Source organism: Danio aesculapii, chromosome 8 (assembly GCF_903798145.1).
Source record: "Danio aesculapii chromosome 8, fDanAes4.1, whole genome shotgun sequence".
Taxonomy (NCBI): domain Eukaryota; kingdom Metazoa; phylum Chordata; class Actinopteri; order Cypriniformes; family Danionidae; genus Danio; species Danio aesculapii.
In genome coordinates this window covers 6,042,636-6,059,440 of record NC_079442.1, presented here as the reverse complement: position 1 = coordinate 6,059,440, position 16,805 = coordinate 6,042,636, and positions in this window count along the sequence as shown.

Genomic DNA, 16,805 nt, shown 5'->3' with positions numbered 1-16,805 from the left:
TTATTCAAGACAGTCAGTCAATATTTCATTGATAGCAGCAAATGCAAATGAGGCAATAATTGTAAGAAATCAATCTGGCGTGCGTTTTTGAAGACCATCATTAGCCAACTAAGGTCACAAGCTCCGTCGTTACAAACATAGTTTGTTGATTTGGTGTTTCCCAAATCCATTCAACGAACATTTGCAAACTACACCTCTAGAGCTGTTCTATTTCCAATAATCTGCCCTATGCCCTATTCCTTTTGAACACTACAACATTTAAACTCAAAATGATTTTAAAAAAATAACATTAAAGCCATCTCTGTTACATGTAATTTGCGTGTAAATATGCCATTTTGAACGCAGCCGTGGCTCATGACGAAACTTGGTTATTCGTTCATTTTCTTACGACCACCTTTGAAAAGAAGAATCTACTTTAGATTTCCTAGGCTTGTGAAAAAAAACATAGGGTACGTTAATGGTTTTATTTTAGAGTAGCCTAAGCTATTTATTAAGAAATGTATGTGTACTGTACACTCACCGGCCACTTTATTAGGTACACCTGTCCAACTGCTTGTTAATGTAAAAGTCACATTACTTGTATTTGTCTCACTACAAGTAATGTGTCTATAGTGATGTATAATACACACATAATTAACTTTATATTAAGTTTACTTGACCAAACATCCATGCACTAAGCTTTACAGGAGCTCACATGATGAAATATAACTAATACCACAAGTTTTAGTGTATGTTGTGTGTGCATGTTTTACTTAAGTGTATGTTTTACTTAAAGAGTGTGGTTCACTACGATGTCATATTTTAAACTTTAGTTGATGTGTAATGTAGCTGTGTGAACGTAAACAACATCTCTGAATGTAATACGCTCAGAGTTCAATGCAAAGGGAGACATTGGCTTTTACAGAGTCAGCTTAGCAAAGCCTACAGCGAATGAAGTTTTGGGACTATAAAACAATTCATCCAGGTTAGTGAGATTATAAACGCTTCAGGCTTCGTATACACCCCGCGCATTGTAGCAGAGAAATCTAAAATGCTGTTCAAACGCTGCTATTTCCACAGAGCTTCTTCTGTTTCTGTATTTGGGCTTTTAAAGGACACGACACAAAGACAGAAGTGCTCACAGTTTAATTTTAATTATGTTCCAGAGAATTAAAAACATATTTCAGCATCTTCAACAATAATAATAGACAAAGCTGTGGATTGTGAGCTACAGCCTATAAGAATTTTTATTTGTTTAAATTGATCTATGACATGCACAGTAGCAAGGACAACAGGAACCTAAACAACAGGAAATGATGTTTGGCACCGCTAAGAATTTAGCTACAAATTCATATTTATCCGTCAAACCCCTGTAAACACCCACAATCTTCAGCAGCGCTGCAGTGTATCTCTATGCGTGTCTCTCTATGCGGATGCTTTCCCTGCGTTCTACATCTCAAACAACAAACTCGTGAAAGATATGTGAACGTTTCATTTTACCTACACATGCTTATTCTGAATATGTATGAGAGACACTTGTCAGATTTTGTTTACAGAGCAGGCGTGAGGTTCAGCTGTGTCTGATTCAGGCTCAAACTGATGCGACTAACAGCTACTCTGACTGATGGTGTTTACAAAACAGAAGCAAAGCGCATGCTAGTAGAGGAGTGACACTTTTCCTGGTGACATGGAGCCGATCCGCGAATCACAGCACATTATGTTAGCTGACCAATCAGAGCCTCTTGAGAGCCTTCATGTTAGCAGAGTAGCTGTATATAATCAAAGTAAGATACTAAGCCTTTTAAATACACTCTGGACCACCCCTTTAAAGGTCATGTACCCCATGAGAAGAGGAGCTTTTTCCTGGATCCACTTGGGGAAACACAGAAAAATGAAGACATGTTTGGAATCAACAAGGTAAAATTGTATTTTGTCTGGTACAACAAAGTTGTTTAATGATGTGCTACATACTGCACACTTGCTATTGGTCACAGAGCATTCATGAGGAAGACTGCAACGTTTCAATGGGGACACTCAGCACTCTCCCTCATAGATGCCAGAAAGATGGAACGTCTTGTGGTGTCCTGGTCTGAAAAGTGAGTGTAAAATATAATTATTGTCAATAAGTAAAGAATGTGACCTGGTTTTATGAAGAAGGGGGTTAATTCCAGATGGATAGTTTTATTAAATGTACTAATCCAACAAAAATAAGATTGTTTATCTGAGAATTCAAATTGAATGTGTTTTTGTAACCTTGCATTCCTTATGCACTACAGCTCATCATGTTTTGTTTTGTTCAGTTTGCAGAGACAGTTTTACAAGGGGAGGCTTTAGACAGGGTTCATACGGTCATGGAAAACCCGGAAAAGTCATGGAAATTACATTTACATTAAGTCATTTAGCAGACCTTTTTTGTCCAACGCGACTTAAGTTGCGGTCACACTAGAGCTTGTGCTTGCAAAATTCTGTCGTATGGCGCTGCGAAGGGGGGTGGGGGTGGGGGGTTAAACAATATGATTAGACATTAATAAAAGAGAACGATTGCTCCATATTTAAAATTTCTTATTTTAAATGCTCTTCTATTGGTCTCACGCAATCACCTGATGCGATTTCACAGGTATGAATTCACCAAGTTTGACCTTTTATATGCAGTGAAATGCAAAACACGTGCTTGCGTAAAATTAGTTTGACAAATATCTTTATATTGAAATGGAGGTTAGTTGTTTTTACTTCTTTTCTTTTCTTGGACTAAAACATGCTCTCACATTATTAGTGCTGTGTAGCCATCGTCTTTTTACATCAATATGAAATTTATTGAAACTATTGCGTGTTTTATGATATGCTGTAATAAATGTAAACGTTTCTTTTGATTTACCATGTATATGTAGACATTACATGAAACATTAGGTCATGAAAACTGACTTGAAAGTCCTGGAAAAGTCATGGAATTTTTGTAGTAAAAATGTGTATAAACCCTGAATAGATCTCTGCACGTCTCAGGATCATCATGCAGCCAAACTTTGTCTCTACTGTAGACAAGGTGGACATGTAATACAGGCCATTCGTCTTCCACAACCTGCAGTGAGTGTGGTTACTGATTCCCCTTTCCATGTACATCCATGAACCACTACTCTTCTAAACTGTTACAGTGTATGCCCTCCTCGACTCTGGGTCAACCGGCAATTTCATCTCTGCAGACTTATGCCACAGACTCCAGCTCAAGAAAAATAATTCCACAAAAACCCCTATCAGATCTAGTCCATAACTGGAAGTCCACTTGACTGAGGACATGTTCAACTGCATGGGTCCCATTCAGTTGCAGATTGGACAGCTACACATAGAAAACAAAGTTTGTTCCTCGCCATTGTCGCCACTGGCTTGCTTGGTTTGGGACTTGTGGAGCTGTGCACTGATAGATTTCTTCTTCAGTGTTTGGACTTTCAGCAGTAAAAGTTAAACCACACTGAACTGAAGTAAACTGAGGTTCAACTCTGAAAACTGGACTGACACAGTTTCAATGTACTAGAACTTCTATTTTAAGCTGCTTTGACACAATCCACATTGTAAAAGCGTTATAGAAATAAAGATGAATTGAATAGAATTGAATTGAATTGAATGGTGCAGTAATAAAAACATTAAGGTAGACCACCTAAAAGTTGCAGTTACTGAGCTCCCCATATTTTTACCAAGTCGAACCTTTGAGAATAATTTTCTAAGGTCATCAATGCACATTTGATGATGCTCGTAAACAAACACAACCATCACCATGCAGAAAAAGCAGCAGTAATTGACAGTGTTACCACGACCTTAATCTGGCAGAGGAAACATAGAAGAATCCAGGTCTGCACTTGATTCTGATTCTCATTTTGTAAAGATATAAATTGTGTTTTTTTAAGTAACTGAGAATAGTATTTGTCTGACTGCTTTCAGATTGATCCAACAACACACAAGATTATTCTGGGAATAGTGAACGAGCATCATCACTGGATGTTGGTGGTAAGAAATCGAGTATTGCAGGAATCTCACTACAAGTAATGTGTCTATAGTGATGTATAATACCCACATAATTTGCCTTATATTAAGTTTACTTGACCAGACATCCATGCCAAGTTATTACAAGTACCTCACATGATGAAGTATCAATAATACCACAAGTTTCAGTGTATTTTGTGTTTAGATGTTTTACTTAAAGAGTGTGGTCCACTACGATGTCATATTTTAAACTTTAGTTGATGTGTAATGTAGCTGTGTGAACATAAACAACATCTCTGTATGTAATATGCTCAGAGTTCAATGCAAAGGAAGACATTGGCTTTTACAGAGTTAGCTTAGCAAAGCCTACAGCGAACAAATTTTGAGGACTACATAAAAATACATCCATGCATTCACCATGCGCATACACCCCCTGCAGTAAAGGGGCATGACCAGAGGCGCTGTAATGTAGCAGAGAAAGCTATAATGTATTTCCCAGTTCAGTGCTGGATTTGGCTTAAATGCCTAAAAGAAGAAGCAGCTCCAACCATAATAGACAAAGCTGTGGATTGTGAGCCACAAGCTGTAAATATTTTTATTTGTTAAAATTGATCTATGACATGCACAGTGTCTAGCATTTACGGTATGTTGTAGCGAGGACGTAAACAAGGGAATTGCAGTTTGGCACTGCGTGTCTCTCATTGCGGATGCTTTCCCTGCGTTCTACATCTCAAACAACAAACTCTCAAAAGATATGTGAACATTTCAGATTACTTACACATGCTTATTCTGAATATGTATGAAAGACACTTGTCAGATTTGATTTAGAGAGCAGGCATGAGGTTCAGCTGTGTCTGATTCAGGCTCAACCTGATGCGGTTACCAGATACTCTGACAGTGTTTACACAGCGCAAAAGTGCGTGCTTGTAGGGGTGTGACGCTTTTCCTTGTGAAACGTAGAAGAATCCAGGTCTGCACTTGATTGTAATTCACATTTTGTAAAGATATAAATTGTGTTTTTTTAAGTAACTGAGAATAGTATTTGTCTGACTGCTTTCAGATTGATCCAACAACACACAAGATTATTCTGGGGAAAGTAAACGAGCATCATTTAGCAATGTCACTAAACAACAAGAGAGCACACAGAGGGGAATGAAGCAAGGTTCTTTTAAAGCTGCTTTCAAAGTAGGAGACAAAGTCATTCACTATGCTGGCACTGGTGCAGTTTTCAAAAGAATTAACGTAGACCACCTAAAAGTTGCAATTACGGAGCTCCCCAGAATCCTGCATATGATTTAATTCATGACCACAATAGCAACAGCCTTGCCCACTTCCTCTTGGGCACCAGCTTCACCACGTCCAGCTTCTTCTGCATATCCCTGGGCACCACCTCTCCTGCAGTAATTGACAGTGTAACCACAACCTTAATCTGGCAGAGGAAACATAGAAGAATCCAGGTCTGCACTTGATTGTGATTTACATTTTGTAAAGATATAAATTGTGTTTTTTTAAGTAACTGAGAATAGTATTTGTCTGACTGCTTTCAGATTGATCCAACAACACACAAGATTATTCTGGGAATAGTGAACGAGCATCATCACTGGATGTTGGTGTTAGGAAATCGAGCATTGCAGGAATCTCACTACAAGTAATGTGTCATGATGTGCACATGATGAAATATCACTAATACCACAAGTTTCAGTGTATTTTGTGTGTGTATGTTTTACTTAAAGAGTGTGGTCCACTATGGTGTCATATTTTAAACTTTAGTTGATGTGTAATGTAGCTGTGTGAACATAAACAACATTTCTGAGTGTAATACGCTCAGAGTTCAATGCAAAGGGAGACATTGGCTTTTACAGAGTTAGCTTAGCAAAGCCTAGAACAAATGAAGTTTTGGGACTACAAAATAATACATCCGGGTAAATGAGCTCACAAATTCTTTAGGTTACGCGCATTCACCACACACATACACCCCACGCAGCAATAGGCCATGGCCAGAGGCAATGTAATGTTTTAGCAGAGAAAGATAAAATGCCGTCCAATCGCTGCTATTTCCACCGAGTTTCTTCTGTTTCTGTATTTGGGTTTCCAAAAGACACGACACAAAGACAGAAGTGCTTACAAGTTCATTTTAATTATGATCCAGAGAATCATGAAAAAGAAATAGCTCTAGCATTTGACAAAGGACAGCTTCCAGAATCTCTCCCAGTTCAGTGCTGGATTCGGCTAAAATGCCTCAAAGAAGGAGCAGCTCCAACCATAATAGACAAATCTGTGGATTGTGAGCCACAACCTGTAATTCTTTTTGTTGATCAATTATGCACAGTTTCTAGCGTTAACAGTATGTTGTAGCGAGGACGTAAACAAGAACGTAAACAACGGGAAATGCTGTTTGACACCGTTAACAGTTTAGGTACAAATTCATATTTATTTGTCAAACCGCTGTAAACACCCACAATCTTCAGCGGCGCTGCAGTGTCTCTCTATGCGGCCACTTTTCTCCTCAAATAACGAACTTGCAAAAGATATGTGAACGTTTCATATTACTTACACATGCTTATTCCAAATATATGTGAAAGACACTTGTCAGATTTTATTTAGAGAGCAGGCGTGAGTTTCAGCTTTGTCCTCTGTGCCATTTTCTGTCTGTGTCAGGCTCAAACTGATGCGGTTAACAGATACTCTGACTGACTGTTTACACAGTGCAAAAGCGCTTGCTTGAGGAAGTGTGATGCTTTTCCTGGTGGCGTGTAGCCAATCCGCGTATCACAGCACGTTATGTTAGCTGACCAATCAGAGCCTCTTGAGGGCGGGCTTTCGGAGGAAACTAGGAAATATGACAGTCGTTTTCATGATAGCAGAGTAGCTGTATATAATCAAAGTAAGATATATGAAAAAATCATGTGATTTTTTTTTTTTACAAATAATTCACGAGCACACATGTATATGTCAATTTATATAATCAAAGTAAGATACCAAGCCTTAAAAATACACTCTGGACCACCCCTTTAAAGGACATGTGCCCACATGAGAAGAGAAGCCTTTTCCTGGATCCACTTGGGGAAACAAACAGAAAAATGAAGACATGTTTGGAATCAACAAGGTAAAATTGTATTTTGTCTGGTACAACAAAGTTGTTTAATGATGTGCTACATACTGCACACTTGCTATTGGTCACAGAGCATTCATGAGGAAGACTGCAACGTTTCAATGGGGACACTCAGCACTCTCCCTCATAGATGCCAGAAAGATGGAACGTCTTGTGGTGTCCTGGTCTTAAAAGTGAGTGTAAAATATAATTATTGTCAATAAGTAAAGAATGTGACCTGGTTTTATGAAGAAGGGGGTTAATTCCAGATGGATAGTTTTATTAAATGTACTAATCCAACAAAAATAAGATTGTTTATCTGAGAATTCAAATTGAATGTGTTTTTGTAACCTTGCATTCCTTATGCACTACAGCTCATCATGTTTTGTTTTGTTCAGTTTGCAGAAACAATTTTACAAGGGGAGGCAATAGATCTCTGCACGTCTCAGGAAGCAGTGTAATCATCATGCAACCAAACTGTGTCTCTACTGTAGACAAGGTGGACATGTAATACAGACCATTCGTCTTCCACAACTTGCAGTGAGTGTGGTTACTGATTCCTCTATCCATGTACATCCATGGACCACAATTGTAGAAATCACTACTCTTTTATACTGTTACAGTGTATGCCCTCCTCGACTCTGGGTCAGCCGGCAATTTCATCTCTGCAGGTTTATGTCACAGACTTCAGCTCAAGAAAAATAATTCAACAACACCCTCTTTCAGATCCAGTCCATAACTGGAAGTCCACTTGTCTGAGGACATGTTCGACACTGCATGGGTCTCGTTCAGTTGTGGATTGGACAGCTACACATAGGAAACATCAGTCTGTTTCTATCTGGAGGATTCCACCACTGTTCTAATCAGCCAATCACATGGCAGCAACTCAGTGTATTTAGGCATGTAGACATGGTCAAGATGATCTGCTGCAGTTCAAACCCGAGCATCAGAATGGGGAAGAAAGGGGTTTTAAGTGACTTCGGGTTGGAAAAACATTGCCTGGTCTGATGAGTCGAGAATTTGGCGTCAACAACATGAAGCATGGATCCATCCTACCTTGTATCAATGGTTCAGGCTGGTGATGGTGGTGTAAAAGTGTGGGGGATATTCTCTTGGCACACTTTGGGCCCATTAGTACCAACTGAGCATCGTGTCAATGCAACAGCCTACCTGAGTATTGTTGCTGGCCTCCACATTCACCAGAACTGTTTCCAATAGAGCACGTTTGGGAGATTTGCGTCATGGATGTGCAACTGACAAATTTGCAGCAACTGCGTAATGTTATCATGTCAATATGGACCTAAATATCTGAGGAATATTTCCAGTACCTTGTTGAATCTACGTCACAAAAGATTAAGGCAGTTCTGAAGGCAAAAGGGATCTAACACGCTACTAGTAAGGTGTACCTAATAAAATGTCCGGTGAGTGTAAATCACTTTAGTTTTTGTGTTGTAGTATTGGAGCTGTATTGCAGTGCTACTGTAGTCCTACTGCAGGTGTATTACAGTAGAACTCCAGTTGTGTTGTAGTAGTATTTCAGTTGTTTTGTAGTAGTTCATACATACACATAAAATACAAATGTATAACTTTTGAAATCCAAATAAAGGATTGTTAGGCTGCATTATTTAGGACAACCTGAACTGGCAACACTTCTCCAAAAAATGCTTATATTAGTCTGTTTCTTTTTATCCCAAAGTCTTTATAAGCTTGGATCCAACCAGTATCCTGAGCAGATGGCTGTCATGAATATGGATAAGTCGAGAACATGAGACTGATTCCTGAAAGACCCCGGTGACAGCCGAGTCTCCGCACTGATCCCGTGGGCCACTTGCCGCCGACCCACTCAGACTTGCAGATTCTCTCCATGTTGGAAGTCTCAGGCGCCCAGACTGTAGCTCTGCACAAGATGTTTGGCCAGAGGAGAGCTGGTCATGCCCAGCTGAGCCTGGTTTCTCTCAAGGTATTTTTACTTCACTCACATCCATTGGTAAAGTTTATTCCTCACCACTGGCTTGGTTTGGGACATTTACATTACACTGAACTGAACTGAACTTCAACTGTGACAACTCAACTGAAGCAGTTTTAATTTACTAGAACTATGTTAAGCTGCTTTGACCTGATCTACATTGTAAAAAGTGCTATAGAAATAAAGATGAATTGAATTTAATAAGTTGTAAAGTATACAGGCATCACCATACCATTTCATAAAACCTGAAACAATGTCACCATATATTTAAGGCAAATTGTTTGGCAACATTAACTGCTAGCTGAGGACAGTTCAACACTTTAACTATAGGAGTGCATGAAGTTATTATTGAATGAAATGAAAAACACTTTATATTTGAAATGTGCTCATTTTTATTCATTAAAGAGCAAACATACATACACAATCTCAACAAAAAATGTATTTACAAAGAGACGCACAAGAGTGCCAACTTTGCACTGAAGCGCGGTCAGATTCCCTGTTCTCCGCGGTGCCAAGCGAAGACGCACAGGAGAGCCAGCTTTGCAGTGAAGCGCGGTCAGATTCGCTGATATCCGCGGTGGTCAGAGAAGATACACACAAGTGCCAGCATTCAGTGTCGTCATGCTGTTCGGTTTCTGTTGACGGGGCACAGGGGTCTGGATAGAAACGCACCTGTTGTTGACCCGCTCGTCCTGAACCGGCCTCGGCGACACACTGGCAGCTCCACTATCAGGGAGTCTCTGAGTCTGTGGGCTGCTCGGCTGGGTCTGTTGGGCTCCGGTTGTAGTTTTCTTGAATTTACGAGAAAACCATTTCCGGAACCTCTTTAGTTTCTTCTCCGCTTTCTGTGGTGCTGGGCTTGGTGAAACACCAGCTCCAGTATAAATGTGAGAGATGAACGCGGCGTTACTTGGTCCAGCTTCGCCATCAGAACATCTCTGGGGCCCGAGGTCACCCTCGGTTGTGCGCTGGATCTGCTGGGTTTTCCCGGATTTCCGAGAAAAGGCCCAGTTACAGAACTTTTTAAATTTCTTTCCAACTCGTCCCATTGTGCTATATATTTTTTTCAAAATCGACAGTATCAATGGGGAAAACTGAATTTTCTGTAACACGATCAACTGAAACTGAATAAATCAGATATAAAACGCAGATCCAGTGATATAATACAATTCAGACGTGCTTCAACAATGGACGTCTTGTAAATGAGTGTGCTTCTACTCTGCTCTTATTCAATTCAATTCACCTTTATTTGTATAGCGCTTATACAATGTAAATTGTGTCAAAGCAGCTTCACATAAAAGGTCATAGTAAATTGAAACAGTGTAGTTCAGTTTTCAGTGTTTAAGTTCAGTTCAGTTGAGCTCAGTTCAGTGTGGTTTAATAATCACTACTGAGAGTCCAAACACTGAAGAACAAATCCAACGATGCGCAGCTCTACAGATCCCGAACCATGCAAGCTAGTGGTGACAGCAGAGAAGGAAAAAAAACTTCACTAAATGGCGAAAGTGAAGAAAAAAAACCTTGAGAGAAACCAGACTCAGTTGGGCATGACCATTTTAATTTCTCCGCTGGCCAAACGAGTATTGAAAATAATTTTCTAAGGTCATCAATGCACATTTGATGATGCTCGTAAACAAACACAACCATCACCATGCAGAAAAAGCAGCTGTAATTTACTGTGTTACCACGACCTTAATCTGGCAGAGGAAACAGAAGAATCCAGGTCTGCACTTGATTGTGATTCACATTTTGTAAAGATATAAATTGTGTTTTTTTAAGTAACTGAGAATAGTATTTGTCTGACTGCTTTCAGATTGATCCAACAACACACAAGATTATTCTGGGAATAGTGATCGAGCATCATCGCTGGATGTTGGTGGTAAGAAATCGAGCATTACAGGAATCTCACTACAAGTAATGTGTCTATAGTGATGTATAATACCCACATAATTTGCCTTATATTAAGTTTACTTGACCAGACATCCATGCCAAGTTATTACAAGTACCTCACATGATGAAGTATCAATAATACCACAAGTTTCAGTGTATTTTGTGTTTAGATGTTTTACATAAAGAGTGTGGTCCACTACGGTGTCATATTTTAAACTTTAGTTGATGTGTAATGTAGCTGTGTGAACATAAACAACATCTCTGAGTGTAATATGCTCAGAGTTCAATGCAAAGGGAGACATTGGCTTTTACAGAGTTAGCTTAGCAAAGCCTACAGCGAACAAATTTTAAGGACAACATAAAAATACATCCGCGCATTCACCATGCGCATACACCCCCTGCAGTAAAGGGGCGTGACCAGAGGCGCTGTAATGTAATAAGCTAAAATGCCGTCCAATCGCTGCTATTTCCACAGAGCTTTTCCTGTTTCTCTATTAGAGCTTCCAAAAGACACGACACAAAGACAGAAGTGCTTACAGTTTAATTTTAATTTTGATCCAGAGAATTATGAAAAGGAAATAGAATAGTACCACCTCTCCTGCATCCTCTCGGGCACCAGTTTCACCACCTCCAGCCTTATTATCTGGGGAACGAGCTTCACTAGCCTGACCTGGAGCAGCACCAGCCTTACCAACCTTCTCTGGTGCTCAGGCCCCATCATAGCCTGCCTCGCCAGAATCCTTAGGACACAAGCCTCACCATACCCTGCATCAGCAGCCAGCTCACAAACTGCAAAACACACCTCAGTGGAAAAAATGTATGTATAATATTAAGTGTTTTATTGAGTATATTAATGTTGACCAGCAAAAATATTTAAATTATACTGAAAATACCCATATAAACTATTTTATTTGTATATAGAAAATACCGGCCCTAACAAGGAGCTTGAGAGTGAGGTATGCCTTTTTCATTAGGATCACTTTCCACTCTCGAATGCCTATTGTCATGCATAGACTTTATACTGACACAACAGGAATATTATAGCTGATATTTTTAAAACATGAAATCGAACCTTTGAGAATAATTTTCTAAGGTCATCAATGCACATTTGATGATGCTCGTAAATAAACACAACCATCACCATGCAGAAAAAGCAGCTGTAATTGACAGTGTTACCACAACCTTAATCTGGCAGAGGAAACAGAAGAATTCAGGTCTGCACTTGATTGTGATTCACATTTTGTAAAGATATAAATTATGTTTTTTTTAAGTAACTGAGAATAGTATTTGTCTGACTGCTTTCAGATTGATCCAACAACACACAAGATTATTCTGGGAATAGTGAACGAGCATCATCGCTGGATGTTGGTGGTAAGAAATCGAGCATTGCAGGAATCTCACTACAAGTAATGTGTCTATAGTGATGTATAATACCCACATAATTTGCCTTATATTAAGCTTACTTGACCAAACATCCATGCCAAGTTATTACAAGTACCTCACATGATGAAATATCACTAATACCACAAGTTTCAGTGTATTTTGTGTTTCGATACTTTAATTTAATCTACTTTACTTTACAGGATTGCAAGTGACCCATCCATCTCACAGCTACTTCAGCCTACTGCCGTCAGTCTCCGGGCCAGAACCAGTTGGCTCACAGACAGTTTCCTCCACTAGGCAGTCCGTAGACTTAACTCCTTCCCAGCTCTACCTCCTCTGCTCTCACCTCCATCTACTATAAACACAGACTAAGGACTCCCTCAAGTGATACATTTTTTATAAATTGTTAAATTTTGGTATTTGTGAGGCAGCAAGTCCAGAGACTGTTGTGTACACCATGATTTTATATAAAATTCACTTACAAGAGTTCACACTTAGCTGATGATTGATTATAAAGCTTCTTTGGCATGCTGTCCCGGGAGAGAGCCCTGAGCTCATAAGATCCTCAAGCCCCTCCCTCCCGTTTGCAAGGTGAGAGGGGAGTTTGAGCTCAGGTAGATCTCGAGAACTCCCCTGCTATAGTAGCTAATGAACAGATAGTGATTGCTCTTGAGAGATAACTACTTATTAGGAGCATGTCTATGGTGCCGATTTGGATCAATTAACTTAAGTTGCATGTTTATGGACGGTGGGAGGAAACCGGGGAACCCGGGGGAAACCCACGTGAGCACGGGGAGAACGTGTAAACTCTGCACAGAAACATTGGCTGGGTTAGTAAGGACTAGAACCAGTGATGTTCTTGCTGTGAGGCAACAGTGCTAACCACTGGGCCACCCATTTAGGAAAGGAGGAGGAGTAGGGGTGGAAGGGGGGATTCTTCAAAATGAAGATGGCTGTTATATAGAACTTAGGGTATTTATTGTAGCTTAGGAATCGTCTGATTGGTGAATCATAAATTAAATAATGCAAGACCGGCTGCAAGCAATCATAAACACATGATCCTCTCAAAATCAGTTTATAAATAAACTTCACTTAATGTGTGACATGACTAAAAAGTGTCCATAAACAAATATTTTCTCTATTCAAATGAGTAGCGGCTTGTACCCGGAAACAGTATTCCGTAGGTCACCGATACGTCCCGACTTAACAAGCAGATCGATCATAGAGCATTCATGAGGAAGAAAGACTGCAACGTTACAAGGTGGACATCCAGCACTCTCCCTCTCAAATGCCAGAAGGATGGAACGTCTTGTGGTGTCCTGGTCTTAAAAGTGAGTGTAAAATATAATTATTGTAAATAAGTAAAGAATGTGACCTGGTTTTATGAAGAAGGGGGTTAATTCCAGATGGATAGTTTTATTAAATGTACTAACCCAACACATACTGTTAAAATTGTTTATCTGAGAATTCAAATTGAATGTGTTTTTTGTAACCTTGCATTCCTTATGCACTACAGCTCATCATGTTTTGTTTTGTTCAGTTTGCAGAGACAGTTTTACAAGGGGAGGCAATAGATCTCTGCACGTCTCAGGAAGCAGTGTAATCATCATGCAGCCAAACTGTGTCTCTACTGTAGACAAGGTGGACATGTAATACAGACCATTCGTCTTCCACAACTTGCAGTGAGTGTGGTTACTGATTCCTCTATCCATGTACATCTATGAACCACAATTGTAGAAATCACTACTCTTTTATACTGTTACAGTGTATGCCCTCCTCGACTCTGGGTCAGCCGGCAATTTCATCTGTGCAGGTTTATGTCACAGACTTCAGCTCAAGAAAAAAATTCAACAACACCCTCTATCAGATCCAGTCCATAACTGGAAGTCCACTTGGCTGAGGACATGTTCAACTGCATGGGTCCTGTTCAGTTGTGGATTGGACATCTACACATAGGAAACATCAGTCTGTTTCTATCTGGGGGATTCCACCACTGTGATCGTCTTTTCTTTGTGGCTAAGAAGGACAGAGGCTTGCGGCCTCCATACCTTCTGCCACAGCCACCACAACTCCTGGAGCAAATTCATCACAGGTGCTGAGTACACACAGAGTTCTTTCTGCCAGTCTCTTACGAATCTCACCCTATAACAGTGCATACTATTTTACCAACCGCCTCTATTCCCCTGGTCTGAGAAACTTCGGAAGTTCCATATGTTAATTATTGGTTTTGGGAGAGTGAGAGGATTTGGGACTCAGCCCACCAACATCTGCAGCAAGCAGTCACATATGTCAAAAGAAAACACACTCACCGGCCACTTTATTAGGTACACCTGTCCAACTGCTCGTTAACGGCCAATCACATGGCAGCAACTTAATGCATTTGGACATGTAGACATGGTCAAGACGATCTGCTGCAGTTCAAACGGAGCATCAGAATGGGGAAGAAAGGTGATTTAAGTGACTTTGAACGTGGCATGATTGTTGGTGCCAGACAAACTGGTTTGAGTATTTCAGAAACTGCTGATCTACTGGGGTTTTCACGCACTACCATCTCTATAGTTTACAAAGAATGGTCCAAAAAAGAGGAAATATTCAGTGAGCGGCAGTTCTGTGGGTGCAAATGCCTTGTTGATGCCAGAGGTCAGAGGAGAATGGCAACAGTAACTCAAATAACCACTCGTTACAACCGAGGTATGCAGAAGAGCATCTCTGAATGCACAACATGTCAAACCTTAAGGCGGATGGGCTACAGCAGCAGAAGACCACACAAAGTGCCTCTTCTGTCAGCTAAGAACAAGAAACTGAGGCTACAATTCACACAGGCTCACCAAAATTGAGAAGATTGGAAAAACGTTGCCTGGTCTGATGAGTCTGGATTTCTGCTGCGACATTGGGGTGGTAGGGTCAGAATTTGGTGTCAACAATATGAAAGCATGGATCCATCCTGCCTTGTATAAATGGTTCAGGCTGGTGGTGGTGGTGTAATGGTGTGGGGATATTTTCTTGACACACTTTGGGCTCATTAGTACTAATTGAGCATCGTGTTAACACCACAGCCTACTTAAGTATTGTTGCTGACCATGTCCATCCCTTTATGACCACAGTGTACCCATTTACCCATGGATGTGCAGTCGACAAATCTGCTGCAACTTTATGATGCTATCATGTAAATATGGACCAAAATCTCTGAGGAATATTTCCAGTACATTGTTGAATCTATGCCATGAAGGATTTCGACACTTCTGAAGGCAAAAGGGGGTCCAACCCTGGTACGAGTATGTTGTACCTAATAAACTGGCCGGTGAGTGTATGCCTAATACAGAGGCCAGTAAGGAGGACTTCCAGTGCACAAAGTCAATGTCTTAACAGGTAACTTCTGATGTGTTTATATGGACTAGCCCTAATTTAAAGAAATGTGATCTTTATGCTATGAGTGCAGTTTATTTTTACATGTACGCGTTTGGTAGTTTTATTTTGTTAAAAGCATTTTTGTGTGTGTTTAAGTTTGCCTGTCATTAACCTGGACAATGAGGATGAATTTGTCAAAAACACGTTTTCCTTTGGCTCATTCCCCTTTATATCAGGGGTCGCCACAGCGGAATGAACTAGCAATAACTGTGGTAGATGTTTTTACAGGCAGATGCTCTTCCTGCTGTATGACTTCAACCAATTCACCTAACCATGTGTCTGTGGACTGTGGGAGAAAACCCACATGAAGATGGAGACAACATGAAAGCTCCACACTGAAGGGCTTCCTGGCCTAACTGGTGCTTAAACCAGGGACCTTCTTACTGTAAGGTAACCATTCTAACCATTGGGCCACTGTGCCACCCTCCCATCAAAAGAAAAATGTGAATAAATGAATCTTGTGCAAATGTCAAATACATAAAGTCAAAATTTCAGCTGGTTATTTCATGACAGTCACTGAGCTATAATTATATTTGGTATTGTGTGATACAAAACTCACTATTTTCAATATTCTGGTTGATTTTGAATGCTACTGTACACTCACTCACCGGCCACTTTATTAGGTACACCTGTCCAACCACTCGTTACGCAAATTTCTAATCAGCCAATCACGTTGCAGCAACTCAATGCATTAAGGCATGTAGACATGGTCAAGACGATCTGCTGCAGTTCAAACCCGAGCATCAGAATGGGGAATAAAGGGGATTTAAGTGACTTTGAACGTGGCATGATTGTTTGTGCCAGACAGGCTGGTCTGAGTACTTCAGAAACTGCTGATCTACTGGGATTTTTACGCACAACCATCTCTAGAGTTTACAGAGAATGGTCTGAAAAAGAGAAAATATCCAGTGAGCGGTGGTTCTGTGGGCACACATGCCTTATTGATGTCAGAGGAGAAAGACAACAGTAACTCAAATGAACACTCACAAGTCCAACACATCAAACCTTTAGGCGGAAGGGCAACAGCAGCAGAAGACCACACCGGGTGTTAGCTAAGAACAGGACACTGAGGCTACAATTCACACAGGCTCACCAAAATTGCACAATAGAAGATTG